General features: G+C 40.5%; 1 protein-coding gene and 1 long non-coding RNA gene across 2 annotated transcripts in view; one reads left to right on the top strand and one right to left on the bottom strand.

The window, feature by feature from the left end:
- LOC145934119 (uncharacterized) overlaps positions 1-14,188 on the top strand; it is a 135,661-nt gene that overhangs the window by 28,139 nt on the left and 93,334 nt on the right. Inside the window, exons 4-5 of the long non-coding RNA XR_014424995.1 lie at positions 11,803-11,999; positions 12,109-12,147. This is a non-coding gene — a long non-coding RNA (uncharacterized LOC145934119). The remainder of the gene's footprint in view (positions 1-11,802; positions 12,000-12,108; positions 12,148-14,188) is intronic.
- The window catches only part of LOC145934338 (MAP/microtubule affinity-regulating kinase 3-like), a 223,499-nt gene that overhangs the window by 146,487 nt on the left and 62,824 nt on the right, over positions 1-14,188 (bottom strand). The window lies entirely within an intron of this gene.

Here is a 14,188-nt window from a genome sequence, read left to right as displayed (position 1 = left end):
TTTCTTTTTTTTTTTTAAGAAAACGACAGAGCTCTCTTCGCTGTCACCGATGTGCACGCGGCTTATGTCGCCGCCACTGTCGCGCTTTCCGGTGTTAGGAGGCCGCGACGTGGTCCATGCACGCCGGTAAATCTTTTCTGGCCGCGCGCAGGCCGCGACACGAAACGGCGTGTCAAATGCGGGAAAAGAGCTCGGACGGGGCCATAAATGCGAGGAAAGAGATCCTTTCTGTGCGGTCGAAATATACACGTGTATATATATGTATAGGTAGGTGGTAGGTGCAGCCTACGGTTCGGCGACGAGGCCGCTTGCTCGCGCGGTCGTTGCGGCCTATCCGGGACGACCGCAAGCGGAACACCGCAGAGTTCCCGGTACCCCGGACGAATGCGCCGCGCCGTGCCGTCGCCGTCGTTGTGCATTCGAAGGGGGACCTCGAGACAGGCGTCACTGACCGAAAAAAACTCATTCTTTCTCGCAGCAAAGGAGCAGAAAGCAGAAAGCCGTGGCGGAGCGGCGCGGCGAGGCGCGGTGCACCGCGGTCCGCTCGTAAAAATATTATTTACGTCCGTCGCAATGGCCGCCCGATCGCGCGCCGCTTTAAGCCGCACACATCCCGCTTCCTCCGCTTCTTTCTGGTCCTTCCTGATATGATGTGCACGAAGCTCCTAATTCAGTGATCTAAGGGTGTCTAGAAGTCTATAGATTTGCACACGCTTTGCTTCGGCAATTGGTTTCTGATGAACTGTACGAAAGAAAATTTTAAGAACAGGACAAGAAAAACGAAAGACGATGAAAGAAGTGGAACGACTTCCAGATTCTGCCTACTTTGCGCGTGGATAATTATATGCGAGTCTAATAAGAGCCAGCTACGAATGAATAATATTTAAACTTTTTACTTCGACGTGTGACTCGTCCGCGAATTGAATGCATATTGAATGCTTGTCATCGGTGTATATGCATATTTACGGGGTCGTTTACGCTGGAATCTCGCTTGATAAATGAGTTTGCTTACTTCACCGCACATGGATAGCCTATCGTCTGTCTTTGCGGTCTTTGACTACTTAGACGGCGAGACGACGAGACGACTTCGACTACTTGTTTCGCGCAGGTTTGTCGCGAGTCGTAGCCCGGGATGTCTACCTCGTCGGGGAGATTTCTAGAGTGCCGAATAGCGGTCGCGTATTCAAAGGGCGTTCACGTCAAACCTCTCATCGCGAAGATAAGAGAGAAGAAGCGATAACAGAGCGGGTGGGATAGGTAAAAGAGAGAGAAAGAGTGAGAAAAAGAGAGAGAAAGATATCCCCAGTGAACGACCGAACGAGGAGAAAGAGTGCAACGACACGATGTAGTTGTAGCGGGGAAAGCAAGCGACGATGACGACGACGACGACGACGACGACGACGACGACGACGACGACGACGACGACGACGACGACGACGACGACGACGATGACGATGTCGGAGGATGGCGAGGTGGAGAACGGAGAGGTGGAGGTTGCCGATGGAACCGAGGAACGAGCTTGGCCGCGCCCGGGGGAGATTATGATAATGCCAGCAGACGTTTCGGGACCGTAAAAATAATATGATGGTGTCTCGGCAGGGCTACCGGGTACTTTGGCCGTTCGCGTGCACGGTGATTCATTCCGGCGCGATAAAAAGCGACGTGACTCAAACTTCAACCGGAGAGAGAGGTGTACACGTGCACCTCTCTCTTTCTCTCTCTGTTTCTTCTCCGCTTTCTTTCTCTTTTTTTTTCTTGTTTTTCAGTTTTTGCACGCAGCCCTTTGCGAATGCATCCGCGATCGCGCCGAAACTTCTCGCAAGAAAAGAAACAACCGTTCGACTTCTACGAAATTCTTCGACGTTCGCGAAACTTGCACACTCTCTTGATTCGATATCCCAAGATTAAAGCCGCGTATAATCTCGCTAAGCTTGTGATCGATGAAATTTCTCAGTTTCGGTCGCGAACATTATTCGAAGATTGAAAATGTTAAAAAGGAACGTTCTGAATTTTTATCGCCGCTCTTAAATGATTTTTTAAAATCTTTTTTACGACTTGAGAAGTGTGTAATGGTTTGGCTGCTTTAGGTAACTTCGTCGGAATTAATAAGAAGGCTAAACTAAATAAAAAAAAAATTTGACGGCGTCGAAGTTTTATGTAAATGCGTAATCCATAAAACGCACTTTGTGCGTCAGTGTAGCAATCGGATTATGTCAACGTAATATATTTATAAAAGTATAGGATCAAAATAATCGATAAATAGATGACCAAAAAAAAAACGTGGAAGAAATAAAATTAAATCATTAATAAGAAATGATTAAATTACACTCTTACAAGGATCTAGAATTTTACTTTTCTAAATGATAATATTTTTCACGTAATTATTTTACCGTATTTTAATCTTTCCTTACTTCGTTTTATTCACATTTATACTGCAGGTGGATGTTCTACATCGATATTCTTGCAACAATAACGTTTTCTCTCGTAAAAGGGGAAAGGGACGGGGTTCTCCATTATGCTAAAGATATCATTCGATAATCGTATATGCGGTCGTAAACGTCGTTTATTTTCAATAACCGACTCCATCGATAAAGATCGAGCGCAGCTCGCTGTCGCGTTACGACATTCTACGGGACCCATTCCGACTATTTACTCACTCGTACCGTGACAATTCACGGTCTTAGCATCTTCCGAACGAGCAACGGATTTTTATGACGCGTATTCGCTTTCCTCGTCCCGTCTCACTCGTGGTAGGAACGATCGCGTCGACGTTGATTGCTCGATAAAAGTGACGTCGGCCGTTCGTAAGTGTCCCGCGCGATCGCGATATGACGCAGAAATACGAGGCAGCCTCTCTTGTGCCTGGCGCGAAAAAGTCGATGCGCGAAAACGATCAAGGATAATGGTTGAATCGGATTTTACATATAAGGAATGTGTTGTACAAGTTTACTCCCATACGTACATATGTGTGTGTGCACGCGCGCCACATGCCAGCGGAATGATCCCTCGTTAACCCCATGGCTGTTGCGCGTATCGAGAGAATGTATACATAAGTATACATAAATTAAGGAATTACGAAAATATTCTTACGACGTTATTTTATGAGAATGCCAATAAATGTACATACATGTTGTACGCAATACCCAAGCTGAGCATGCAGCGGAGAAGTAAATCTGATAAAGTGATTTAAAAAATTAAGACAACTGTATTATATTTCTGCACGTCGAACGCACGCGAGTAAGAATACGTTTTTTTTCTTTTGCGATCTGAAGTAAATTACATACCGAAGAATGTTACACAATGTCGAGATAAAAATCTGAGATAATTCTGAGACCATCCTATATTTCTCGAAGTACAAGAAACAGGCAGATAGCCGATCGGTGAACGGTGTCGAATTCGATGGGGTAAACTTGCTCGCATTGGACGCGCGATATTCGTACATACATCGATTATCCGTACGAGCCGCGAGGCCCTATTACATGGACCAAACTGGGCCCGTAATTACGGACTGGTTCACTTTTATGCGGTACCGCTATTTTTGCCGAACGGCCGGATAAACTCTCGCACCGCGACCTGCCTCAAACTAACTCGATGGACATTCCAATGGGTCTTAAAAGATATCGTTACATTCTCAAAATTAATTTATTTACAATAATTGGATGTAGAAAAAAAGTTAATTTTTTAGACAATATATTTAATTATTCTATATTAAGTCATTTTTGAAATAAAAATTACTTCTTTTTCATTAAACATCTTTAATTACAATAAATCGTTAAATCTATTTATATGTAAATTGATCTCAAATAAAATTAATTAATATCAAACTAAATTAAATTTATGGCAAATTTTTGAAAAGAATGAAGATCGATGTTCCGCGTTTCAAAATTGATTTCTATCAGCTTTATCTCTCGAGACGTTCTCGACCGAATAATTTTAAAACGCCGATTTCGTGAAGGGGTTAACGGTAGATACCTCTCGCAGCACGCCCAGCGAATTTACGAGAGGAAACGCGGCCTCGGTTATTTGTCGACGTCTTCGGCATTTATTTTTCTTGGACCCGCGGGGCCGTTGTGCCCACCGTCGCCGGTGTATTTCTGCCGTTGCTTTTCCGTGGTGCGCCTGCTCCCGTCGCATCGTCGGCGCGATGAAAATTCACGGATGCACTCGGCTGCCGGATGCAGTTTGCATAATGCGGTAGTAACTTATCGCGCCTGCATATCGTTTGCCGGGACGCGGCTTGACCGCGAATACACACTGCGGGACATCGTCCGATTTTTTCGCGCGATAGCTCCGTAAATGGTAACGTGGTGATTAGCAACTTATGGCCCAACGGCTATACAGGATGTTCCGCAACTACGACGCGTTAATATCGTAATGTCCGATATTGCCGCTTATATTCTTTACTTAATTATAATTGGATTTTACATTAAAAGTATTTTTTTTAATTTACAGATAATCGCGAGGCGATTAAAAAATTAAGAAAGGATTGTTCTCTCTCTCTCGAACTGATGAAAAAATTCATATAGTAACGTCGTATTAATATCGTAATGACCGATATTGCCGCTTATATTCTTTACTTAATTATAATTGGATTTTACATTAAAAATATTTTTTGAAAATGGCGACTAATCGAGACGATTAAAAAAAATTAAAAAAAGATTGTTCTCCCTCGAATTGATGAAAAAAATTCATACGATACATTTTGTTCGACATATGTATAATTTTATCGAAATATATAATACGCCGACAATTGTAGGAACGTCGTGTCTTAATTTCTCGTCGGAATCTGATATATTCTCGGATTTGACGTCACGAGCAACCTCGTTCGTCCCCAGCGAGACGGAGATAAATTTTAATGGCATTATACGTTACCCTTGATGATCTGCCACGCGGAATTTCAAGTACGCGCGAGAATGTCGCGAATTATCCTTCTCCTTGCTCGCTCGTAAACGAAGCAACGTCCTTACACAATCGCCCACTACACAATGATCGTATATACAATCACTTCGTAAGAAGAGACCGTATTACACCGAATACGGCCTCGAGACATATCGTGCGAATACCCGTGACTACGATACGCGGACGGAACTAAATCGTTTTCCGTAATGGCGGTAATTATGCGAGAGGCATTCTTCCATTATAAGTTTTTCAATTACGGCATTCCGCGTGGCTTCCGTTTATTAGAGAGGAACCTCCATCCTGCGCGCGGGAGGTGAGCGGCGGCGAATTTTTCTGATAATCAATTTCTCCACGGGGAATTGTGTTCGGCTAATCATCGCAATATATACGCGCGACATCTCGTAAACATTGATACGTTATTACTAACTTTGACTTTACGACCGCGTAAAGCGCAACGACGACGTAGGTGCACGGCATAGGCACGGAGAGACACGCGAATTGGTTGTAAATTCTACGAGCGAGCTACGTTATTATAGTAGCTCGCGTTGTTTAATTAATTTCACCGCCGGAATAAACGTGGATTCGCCTAATTGACTGTCATTCAACTAGATATATATTGCTCTTTCGGAATGCAACTTAATAATTCGCGAGGATTCTTTCAGATTAATGAGCTTATTTTAATAATCATGTGAATGATGTACTTTGAAATATACTCGGGATGGGAAATTTAATTTAATTCATAAATTTATTAATTTTCGAAAAAATGGTATCATAATAATTCTCATATTCTTATTGCATTTTTATTACGCTATTTTTGACATTAAAATTATAAGTAACGATTCGATTTAATAATCAAGGTTTCGCTTTATTTTTCTAAATTCACTACAAATTCGGCGCTCCTGCAATTTGATTGTCCAGCCATCCCGTTTCGTTTCTCAGCGACATGAAGGGATTAACTTTTTCCCCTCCGTGTTAGTCCTCCCATCGTGCTCTCGCGAATATCCCCCCTCGCGTCACGGCTTTCCGACGCTCGTGCACCCTTCGTGCCTGCTGCACCCACTTTCGTTTTCGCTGTCGATTGTGGATTTGGTAACCCCAAGTGGTGCCGCTCCCACGCGACAGGACACCAGAGAGACCTCGGGGGTTCGATGGATGAATTATTTACCCGATTATGTCGCAGAGTGACAGTCTGCCGCCCCGTACGACTCCAAGACCAGGCTGCATTATTAACGCGCACGAGGTGAAAGCGCCCGTTTCCTTACGGCAAGTCCTTACTTAGAACTTGCAAGCACCTTCTTACGAATCCTCTTTGACGCATTACTACCCGACGCTCCGAAAGCGGATAATTGTTCGACTAACATCGAGTATTCATTTTACAATGTTTTAGTTATTATTATTAAACGACGGTGAGGGAGTTGTTATAAATTTCGTAATATTAAATACGAAAAAAATTCTATATTTTAAAACATCATCATCTGAGTCCTTTAGCTCGTGTCCGAGCGTGGAGACTTCTCTTTTTCATATACTTGTGTTTGGGCATGTAGATTCTACACATGTATATGGGACCTACAGTTTAAACGCCGGTTCCGAACGGCCAATGATGTTTTTTGTTTAGATTTCTTTACAGAAGTGTTCTTCTCTTTTTTGGCGCGCTTTAAATATATTGAAAATCGAAATTTTGCCACCGCGGACCCCATACGTCGCATATTATATTTACGCATTTCATATCAAAAAGTTTGTACGCTCTTGTGCTCTTGGTACCATAATTATCTGCTAACTATGTACTCTTGAAATGTATATACGATTAATTTTTGGCGCGCTTTAAATATATTGAAAATCGAAATTTTGTCACCGCGGACCCCATACGTCGCATATTAATTTTACGCATTTCATAACAAAAAGTTTGTAGGCTCTTGTGCTCTTGGTACCATAATTATGTGCTAACTATGTACTTTTGAAATGCATATGCGATTAATTTTTGGCGCGCTATAAATATATTGAAAATCGAAATTTTGCCACCGCGGACCCCATACGTCGCATATTAATTTTACGCATTTTATATCAAAAAGTTCGTAGGCTCTTGTGCTCTTGGTACCATAATTATCTGCTAACTATGTACTCTTGAAATGTATATACGATTAATTTTTGGCGCGCTTTAAATATATTGAAAATCGAAATTTTGTCACCGCGGACCCCATACGTCGCATATTATATTTACGCATTTCATATCAAAAAGTTTGTAGGCTCTTGTGCTCTTGGTACCATAATTATCTGCTAACTATGTACGCTTGAAATGCATATACGATTAATTTTTGGCGCGCTATAAATATATTAAAAGCACCGCGGACCTCATACGTCGCATATTATATTTACGCATTTCATATCAAAAAGTTTGTAGGCTCTTGTGCTCTTGGTACCATAATTATCTGCTAACTATGTACTCTTGAAATGCATATACGATTAATTTTTGGCGAGGGATTTTAAAACATATAATCTTGTATATACTACAAAATTTCCAGATGTACTTCCTATTTTTTTTTTTTCTTTGTGAACTTGCCACTTGCGTTAACAAACGTACCCGATGGTCTGACCGAAGGTTAGTAGATAATACCTCCTGAGGATTATCTATTATCACCCGCTTCCTTGGTATCTTCTATCGGGATTACGTATAAACCTCTTTGCTGCCTGTCCCTTTCCGCACTCCGTCTCTTTAGCTATCCTCGCAGGGGACGTTCTCGCGGGATTTTCGATAAGGTCTTAACCTTTCTTCTTTCCTGCCTTCGATTTCCTTCGCCAAATAAGCCGTTCTTCTTCATTCCGTTTACCGAGTAAGCCTCGCTCGTAATTTGTACCATCGATCCCGGTAGCGTAACTCGCCCGATTTCGTTTTACATCCCCCGTAATACCGTTGAATTATTTTGCAATATCGCGTCTTAATGAAGAAGATTCTCCGTTTCTTAAATCAAGCCACATAATTTCGCGGAACCATTTATACACGATAAATACCCCGTCGTATGCGCCGGTTTATTCAAAACTCTGTCTTTTCAACTGGTACCCTTTCCTCTTATAAATTGTATGACGCATAGCACGACGAGGCTTGGAAAATGGCGCGCCTTATTACAGTCATTCGTTTTCGTTAACGAAAACGCGGTGGAGGAGATTTTCACGCTTAACTTTCGGGGCTTTCGTTACGGGTGATTTGTTTCCGCGCTAGGGAAAATCTTGCATTACGTTGAATAATCATATAGCTTGAGAATTTTAAGTGATTCATGATATCATAATATTGAAAACAGTTACTGCTGGGAATAAAATGAGGAAGAAAAATCTTTCTCTTGTCATAAATCACATTTTTTATTCGCGTACAAATTTTGCGAATTTTACTAAAAGCTCTACATTGTCGTAAATTCTTCGATGCGATCTGGACAAATGAAGAGATCCGTTTTCCGCGCGAAGACGAGAGGAAGCGAATTAACGCGCGGTGACGATGCGGAATATATCCGCGCGTGCGCGGGCGAGACTTTAGCCGAATCGTTTCCGGTAAATTTCCCCTTCGACCGATAGGCCGTCGGTATGCTCCGGCAGATCGTAGCCGGCCCGATATCGGAACTCGCGCTTCGAAGCACACGCGACTTAACCGTCCGGAAAATTTTTAAAATATCGAGCGTCGTCGAGAGAGAGCGGCCGTCCGTCGCGTCGCTGGCGAACGATCCCGGGATTCGAGCGAGTAAAGGCGAATTTACACGCTTCACTCTCCGGTCGATCGCTCTAGATGAGTCACGCAAAGCGGGCGCATTGGGACGGACCATTTTTTATTCACAGATGTACACCGGTTGCGCGCAAAAATGTCTTTGACCGTACGCGGCGAGTCGTTCAGAGAACGAGCGAATTCGGCTAACGACTCCACCTTCTGTCATCGTTCAATGCGAATAATCGTTTTCATTATTCATCCTCTATTCGCCTTCTTTTTTTTTTCTTTTTGCACTTTGTACCACTCGCACGTGATGCATTCGTCAAAAGCGAGCGTCGTGCAAATTTGCCTTAAACGGCGAGAGCAAAAAGCCGCGCGCTATTCATACGATGAGAGAATGTCGCATAGTTGCATGATTACCAGTCATCATCTCGAACTCAAGAAAAGATATAGAGAAAGAGAGAGAACGAAATATATATATATATATATATATATATATATATATATATATATATATACAACAAGTTTGCTCGTAAAAATCCTTCGACTGCTTTTATGCATCCCATACCTTCCTCTTCCCCCTTTTCGTCTCACTCTGCCGTTCCCCTTTCTCAAAATGCCATCGTGTTACAGAAGGGAGAGGGTCTCCGTTGCAGTTCCGTAATTACCAGTGCAGTTTTGCAAAATCAAAAGTAACGAGCACAACTCCTCTTCTCTCTCCTCTCTTTCCCCTATTGCTTTGGGGGGCGTAATTAAACCCTTTTCGGCAGCGGAACATCTATAGGCGTGATTCCGCGTGAATACACATGTTCGTGGTTCACGCTCGAAAGTCCGATTCTAAAAATACCTCGTCTGTCAAAGCTCGCGCATGCGTTATCCTTTGATTCTCTCTCGTTTATCTTCATCCCCCTTCGACTTTTTTTTTCGCAAAATTTCAATGTATAGATGCTACGAACCGCGAGAGTCGCGCGATTTTTTTTACGCGACTTTCAAAAGCCGACCGGTAATTATTAGTCGAAGCTCAAGGAGTATGACTCGATGTAGAAACGCTGCCGTCCGCATACTAATTAATCCTTTCATTCTTAGCATAACCACGCGGCTATTAAAAATATTTGAATGAAATGATTGACATCGTGTATGCAGAAACGAGCGGATTCAGATTCGAATAATGAGTACATTAATTTGCAGGTAGACGCTAATTAAAAACGTTTCCATATATTTTTTTCTATTCCGACTCTGTTCTGCTAAATTTTTTCACTGTCAGGATTGGATCCGAAACATGCATTCAGATATTTAAAAAAAAGTTATTTTTTCTCAGATTAACTTCACGAAGTAAATGTTTTTCCTAACGAGTATATATGTATATATAAATATAATTATGGTCGACATATATAATCATATATTTTTTAAAAATTAATAATTTCTATTCAGGACTCTATTCACTATAATATATGTAAAAATCAAAGTGATCGTTAAGGTGCGCAACATTTTCACAGAGTTTACCATATTCAGGTGCAATTATCCAGTACAGAAACAATCGAATAATTTAATGTTTTTAATATAACTTATATTAATATAATTTAACTATTATATTAATAACTAACTCCTTTAAAAAAAGTTAGAGTCATAGTTAAAATCGTCCGAGTGCATCCGATTATACTTCGATTGTCCACCGGATGTTACCTCGCGTACCAACCAGAAATATCCGGCGGCGGATATCGCATATGCTCGCATATGTGCGTATCTGGGTCTAAGAAATCAGCTATATTCGTCCGTTCTTCTCGTACTACTCGTCGCACGCGTACGTGACCTTACTACGGGGACGGTAATATTAGAAACTTTAGCGTGTATCCGCAGATACTGACGCTCGAACGAGCATGGGTGACTACTTGCGGTCGCTCGAGTGTCCATCATGAATATCGGTGGTAAGCTGCAATATAACTGCATCCGGAACTCATGGCGCCCTTATATCGGTCGATCAATATCAAAGATTTACAGAAAATCCGAGACAAGACCGCGGGAGAATAAGCGAAATATATAAATTTTTCTTTTAATAAACATTCTTTGAAATAAACTATATTAATTTTTTTAATGAACTATTACGTTCTACATTTTATGACACACTACTTTTCAACACTTCTTAGAATTTTTTACAAAACTAGAACGACACAAGCGCGTACTATGCGTGCGTCATTCTTCAATTTTATTTTAAAAAAATGATATTTTTTAAAAAATAATATAAAGTTTATTTAAACTCGATTAATATTTTTTTCACAGAAATTAGCTGATTAAAGCGTCAATTTGCTAATTAAATTTTAAAATAATAATATGTTAAAAATTTAAAATAGTAATATATTGTAAATAATATGTTATAATATCTTATTCTCGATTAATATTTTTTGACAGAAATCAGCTGATAACTGTCAAAAATATTAATTGAGTTTAAAAATCGAGTTTAAAGTATTATAAAATATTATTTAAAACATATTATTATTATTATTTTAATTTTTATAACATTATTTTAAAAATTAATTAGCAAATTAATCAGCTGATTTCTGTCAAAAAATATAAAGCGAAAATCTGCTAATTAAATATTCTAGCTTACTTATTTATATTGTGTATGTTATAATTTGTTAATTAATTTTTAAAATAATAATATGGTAAAAGTTATAAAATAGTAATATGTTATAAATAATATGTTATAATATCTTATTCTCGATTAATATTTTTTTTTTCTAAAGCTATATCTTTTCAAACGAATCTCCTTCGAGTTTTAATTAATTATTAATATTAAGTCATGTATATAGTATCGCGCGCGCGCTATTAGCATGAAGTTGCCGATGTTTGTAGCTTCGGCCATTACCGAAACGCCGCGAGTATCAGGCAGTTGGAGCTGCGTCCCGCTGTGATTAATTAGTAAGCATAATCGTTAGAAACGATTTCTAATCTTTGTATTGTAATATTTATCAATCGCATACCATAATTTCAACGTTTCAATATGTAGTCGTAATTGTTCGAAGCGCATATTTCGCGAAAAATTCGATGCAAAATTTCTTGCCAACATAACCCAACTTAACCTGTTTTCGCGAGCGCGAATGTGTTGCGATCCGTGGATATATCTATCGTTAATTCTAGCTTACATATTTATATTGTGCATGTTATAATGCGAAATAATAAGATTATTCTAATATATGTATGTATTTTGTTTGTTACAGGTGGCATTGCGATACACAGTGCGATTCACGCGTCGTGTCGGGAGTGCCGTGTAAAGTGTCGCGCGTCGGGAGTTCCGTGTAAAGTTTCGGGCGATCGTAATTATTCGTGTTTTCGCGAGTTGTAAGTGCTATACCATGGACCAAGAGAGGAGGAGGAGGCCCGGGGAGGCATCGGGCACCAGCGGGGCAACTGTGAGGTATGCAATATAAAAACATTTTTTCTACTAGTTTTTTCTAAACTGCATTGTTTATTAGATATTCGACACACACATATGCACATACATAATTTGAATATTTTGTTTTCAGATCAACATGTGCTGTGTACTACAACTTCGCTACGTATCGGTGAGTGAGAATATATATGTATTATATTTTTAATAACCGCGTATATACACATATATCGAATTCATTTTATTAAAATTAAAGAGGTTTGGCGCGAGTGAAAATTTTCTCTCATTTCCGTTTTTTTTTCAATTTAATATAATTTATCGCAAATGAGAAAAAACTGAGTTGTGCCAAATCGAGTTGTTATTTTTGCGCGCGATTATAATTTCGTATCAATTTCGGCTTGATTAACGCCACAAACACGCCAACTTTATACGGCTCCGATCAGATCAACGCGCGCGCGTGTAATAGTTAATAACGGTGGATGAGAGTCATAAGTTTTATAACAGAGACGCTATGCGTCTCAGCTTTTAATTATTACGCATATTTACGTGCCCGTTGCCGTGAATGTTAATTGCAACTCGCGCTCATATCGCGAACAACATTTCTCTCTGATCAACTGTGTGTATACACGGTCGCACTTTTTAATTATCACAGATACGACGGCACCGGGACGCGCACGCGCGCACACAGACACGTAACGCCAGAATAATTAACGTACTCGCGAAACCGTCCCGTTGGTCTCTCGATAATCGTCGTGTTCTCTCGCTGCTCTCGCTCTCGTGGAATATTCAGGATAATTAGCGAGAGCCAAATTATTGGCGCACCCGGCTTGCACGACAATCAGAACTGCCTCGCGTTTCGTGCTCGACCGCAATCGTCAATAATTTACAGGACTAATAAGTCCGAGAGGCAAAACATACCTCGAGAAGTCTAGGAACGGAATCATTTCTACGAACGATCGTAATTAAGTACAAATTGTCCGCGGACGATTAAGTAATCGAAAGGGGAAAAGAGATGGAGGAAGGAGGTTAATTTCGGATTAACGCTCGCTCGTTAATTTCAATAATCTAGTGCAAGTTGAGACATCGTTTACATTTTGTGCGCACGATGGCAAAATGAGACAGAACTGGCGCGAAAAAGAGAGAGATCGCGTACAAGAGAGAAAGTTTGAACATAAAGTATAATAACAGCGTACTAGTAAAAGCTAATACGTTCGAGATTGTATATACCAAGAGGCAATTATAGCTGCCGTTAGTACAGAGGTCAGATTATAAGTAGCAAAGTAATTCCTAAATACCGGTTGTGATGTCTAGTGCGAAACGAAAGTATTAGAGACTGCGATTTCCTCTCGCGATTCGATAAACGATGTGAATTATACCGACAATTGCGCGAATTGCTTTCTCTGATACTGCGATCTCTTCGAGATCTCGCGCAAATCCCTCTTTGAGAAATGTATCCGTTGCCAAGTAACCGGATTTAAAGGAGTAACGTCTTCGGGATCCCATTGATCCCAAACGTTACAGCTATCCTAGCAGAGATATATCCGGATGTAATTAATAAAAGTAAAATTATCGACACGAAAGAGCCATGCGACATTTCGAATTATCGTCCCTATCTCGCTACTTGACTCGGGCTATTAACAATTTGCTTCGTTAATTTGAGACGCTGAATAGAGCTCCTAGATGTGCATCTAAGAAGGCTCCTACGAAGCCGCTCTAAACTACCGGATTTACGGTTAACCGTTTGCTAAACGTTTCGTGTAAACACGCCGTTAACAGTGACTTGGCGAGATCCCTTCTTCCTTCCTTGCCTCCAAATTTCCCCGTTTCATCCCCGTCTGTCAACGTGTTGCTCAATTATATATTTCCAAGAGAGAATATTGTAAACGTGTAAATTTATCATAAAAGCAGAGTGCTTTGTTATTGCAGGCACAGAGAAGGCAAATTGGAAGGCATTTATGCTATAAGCGCAGATCTCTCTGGAGCGAAAATAATAGGAAAGAGAAAAGCAAAAATTTCAAGATATTCTCACTAATACATACATGTATATTTTTTTACACGCAAAGAGAAAAAGAGACAAAATAAGAGTAATTTTTTAACTGCTTTAACTTTATCGTTACTTTATTTTTGTTCTTGTCGTACCTACGCCATTGCGTTAAGCAATGTACGTTCACCTCTGCTCGCGCGACAGGCAGCCTTAATATTTTCCTGGGTTGTGT

Source organism: Prenolepis imparis, unplaced genomic scaffold (genome assembly GCF_030444845.1).
Source record: "Prenolepis imparis isolate NDT839.2.m4 unplaced genomic scaffold, iyPreImpa1.0 SCAF_3, whole genome shotgun sequence".
NCBI classification, from domain to species: Eukaryota; Metazoa; Arthropoda; class Insecta; order Hymenoptera; family Formicidae; genus Prenolepis; species Prenolepis imparis.
Note: the sequence above shows the minus strand (reverse complement) of the source record. Positions and strands in the feature narration are given on the sequence as shown.